This window comes from Zalophus californianus, chromosome 11 (genome assembly GCF_009762305.2).
Source record: "Zalophus californianus isolate mZalCal1 chromosome 11, mZalCal1.pri.v2, whole genome shotgun sequence".
NCBI classification, from domain to species: Eukaryota; Metazoa; Chordata; class Mammalia; order Carnivora; family Otariidae; genus Zalophus; species Zalophus californianus.
Window position 1 is genome coordinate 88,291,366 of NC_045605.1, and position 3,966 is coordinate 88,295,331.

The window sequence follows — 3,966 nt, forward strand, 5'->3', positions numbered from 1 at the left end:
CACAGGTCTGAAAAGAGCAGAGGCAGTGTTACAGTGAAAATTTCAGGAGACAACAGCCTTTCTCTAGCCTGCCTCTAGGAGGCAGGTCAGTTTCAGGCCACAGGTACATTGGGCCTGGGTTAGGTATGCTTTTATGAGGTATTCATTTGGTGTAGGTCACATGGATAAAGCCATATAGGAGGAGTTCCGCCCTCAGGAAGCCTGAACTGCCCGCCCGCCCCCCAATCAAGAACCAGGATGCATCAATATCCAGAGAACCACAGCTTGGAAATTCTGGGACAGCTGGTGTCACAGGAGCTGAGAGGTTGATGTGGCAAGAGCTGTCCCGAGTGATGGCCTTACTTACCAATGTCACCGGCCTCATGCAGGGACAGGGCGAGCGAACCAGAGCTTACGAGGCAGTGGAGAAGCCACGTTAACTCCAAAATGGCGCGTGACGGGAGAGCTCACAGGACTATAAAGCCATGAGCCAGATCTCACTCCCAAAGCCCCAAGAAGAACGATGCTGTTGCCCTTCTGCTTTTCACGCCTCACACGAGCTCCCTTCATGGGCACACTGGCCCTGGAGCCGTTTGCGGAAGGGCATTCTGGGAAGCACGGTTCCCAGCCTCAGGCGAGCATGGAGCCAACGGGCCCTCAGCCCACTGGGGGGACCAGGATGTTGGGCCAAGCAGTTGTTTCCAGAACAGACCCTCCATCCTCCAGGTGAGATTTCTTATTATTGTAGCAAATTGGTCCAATGAGGGTTGTACCTTAAGTCCTTCGTAATTCACGAGGAAAGGGAATTTCATTTTTGACCCTTAATTTTTCTAGGTATACCCAGTCGTTGGAGTCCATCGTTTTCAATGCTGGGCTAATTCCATTATATTATTTGGTATAATTTCTTGTAAGCTGTTTGGACAATTTGTGTCAGGAAATAGAAGAGGCTTTACTTTGGAGTTACTTTTACTAGTGCTCTGTTTTGACCCTGAATAGAACTTCGACTGCCCATGGTGGGTCCCACGAAAACTCAAAAATGGGGTAGTTACGGGTACTGTGTGAGCAGCTTCCTGCAGGTGGGAGTAAGACCCACGCCTCCTCCCCTGAGAGAAATGGCCGGTGGGTTGACCCTGGGTTTGGCTGTCAAGTCAGTATCAGGCTTCTGGCCCCTCTCCCCTGCTCACTAACACCTCCCAGAAGCAGATTTACTAGGTCAGAGTCAATTGGGTAAACATACCAATCGGGCCATGTCAACCAGAGAACAGCTGGCTCGAAGCGGGAACAAGAGTTCAGAGATTCCAAAAGAGTCAGCCTTGGAAGGGGGACTCTCCCACCCTTCCGCTTCTGTCCTCGTCTGCCTCTCTCTCTCCTCCCCCCTCCTTCTGGTCCTCCCTCCCAAGCACCACCGTCCCTTGCTTACTGAGATTTAAAGATAGGTCTCTTCATGCTCTTTGGAGCAAGCGGGGTGGCTCAGAGCCCTCCGAGTGTAATCTGCAGTCCTGATCCTCCCCTGGAAGATCCAACGTTTTACATTTGGGAGATAGAATGTAACAGAAGGCTCTCATTTGGGTCTTAGTTAATAGCCATGTTTTACTTACTGGCCTTGACTGGGGAGCCTATACTTTGAAAAATTACCAGGCACTTGCATTTATTTTCAAAACTTTTATCTTGGGTCCTGGCCTCTGTACTCAAACACTGAGTTTGCAAAACAAAAACCCAAGGGCAGTATTCAACCCATACATATATTTTCATTGGCTTCTTGACTATTATTTTTGTTTGAATCTGTTGCCAATGATTAAGGTTCGGGCAAATTCACATACATATCTGGATGTCTGGCTTCTTTGGAAGAACCATAAGCTAGAGCAACTGGGCTCCCTTCCAACACGTCGGGCTTGCCAGCGCTGAGGAGCCCCTGGCCTGTTCGCATGGACCGTTTGCTCATCACAGCCACCGCTTCTCCCTCCCATCTCCCATCCAGTCCACTTCACTTATTTAATTGCTTGCCTGGCCCTTGTCCAACTTGTTAGAACCTGGAGGGAGCAAGGCTGAGGAGCCGGCATCCAAATTTCTACCAGCAGTGTCTTTCTGGAAAGAGCAAGTACTGGGGACGGAGACAGTTGCCAGCTTTGCCACTAATTAGTCCTGTCACTTTCTGGGCCTCCATTTCCCCTTCTGGAAAATGCAAACCTAAGTTCTGGCAATGGACGTTTGTCGTGCCCACCACCTCTACTTGTGTGTGGTAAAATTATACATAACGTATAATTTACCGTTGTAACCACTTTCATGTGTACAGTTCAGCGGCGCTCAGCACATTCACGTTGTCGTGCCACCGTCACCACCATCCATCTCCAGAAAATGTTCATTACCCCAAACTGAGCCTCTGTCCCCATTGAACTGTAACGCCCCCTCCCCGGTGTTCTCAGCCCTGGCACGCACCGTTCTACTTTCTGTCTCTACGAAGAGTCCAGGGACCTCATATGAGCAGAAGTGTCTTTCTGGGTCTAGTTTATTTCACTCAGCATCATGGCCTCAAGGGTCACCCGTGTGGCAGCATGTGGCAGGATTTCCGACTTTTTAAGGCTGAATAAGATTCCGTTGTACATATCTCCCACAATTAGCGTATCCATTCGTCCACAGATGGGCTTGATGACTTGTTGCCGCCTTTTGGCGCTGGCGACTAACGCTGCGTTCGAGGGTGTGCGGGTGGATCTTTGAGTCCATGCATTCACTTCTTTGGGGTGTATACCCGCAAGGGGAGCTGGCCCCGCACCTTTTGGGCTAAGGCCCCTCCTAGGAGTCCTGCCTCCCCAAGGAAGAAGTGACTCACTTGTGCAAGCTCCTTGGGACCTAGGGCCCTGACATGTGACCGAGGCTCTGCTCCTAGGACCCTCACTTGAAAACTTCCCTTTGAAAGAGAATGAGGTGAAGAACGAGGCACCATGCAGACGGAATTGGTTCTGAGGTGGCAGAGGAACGTCCGGCTCCAGGCCGCAGCAGGGGCAAGCACCCAAAGGTGCCCAGCGTCGCTGGTGCCGCCTGTGGTTCCCATGCCAGGAAGCCCCCCACCCCCCAGCAAATATCGCTGGGGTGGTGTTCTCCTACCCAGCCCCAGCCCTAATTCTCTGTTCCTCCCTCAGATTCTCCAAGCCACCGGCTCGATGAATTCCTTTCCTGTTTAAACCAGCAAATCTGCATAGTAGCAGGGGCAGAGCACTGGATTTTGAGTCCACAGACCTGAGACCAAATTTCAGCCCAGTTCCCGCCCCTCCGCGTGACTTCACACAAGTCAGTCTAACTACAGCTCAGTTTTTTGTCCACAAAATGGTTGTAATCATCTCTACTTCCTCAAGCAACAGTGGGGACTCCGTGCCATCTTGCAAATGAAGTCCCTGGTGAAGGGCAATAGAAACTCTGAATGGGAGGTCTTATCAATGTGACTTCGGTGGGGATTCAAGCTGCCCTGGTTCTTTGTTTGTTTGTTTGTTTGTTTTTAATCTCTGGATAGTGGATTTATTGATAGTTTTGCTTTTTTTCCCCTTTTTCCGGGGTTTTTTAAATTCAAGTAATTAACATATCATGTATTATTAGTTTCACAGGTAGAGATCAGTGACTCATCAGTCGCGTATAACACCCAGTGCTCATTACATCACGTGCCCTCCTTAATGCCCGTCACCCAGTGAGCCCATCCCCCCCACTCCCCTCCCCTCCAGCAACCCTCAGTTGGTTTCCTATGACTAAGAGTCTTATGGTTTGTCTCCCCTCTCTGATCTTGTCTTACTTTATTCTCCCTCCCTTCGCCTGTAATCCTCTATTTTGTTTCTCAAATTCCACATATGAGTGAGATCATATGATAATTGACTTTCTCTGTTTGACTTCTTTCACTTAGCATCATACCCTCTAGTTCCATCCACATCATTACAAATGGCAAGATTCATTTTTTGATGGCTGCATTATATTCCATTGTGTATATATACCGCATCTTCTTTA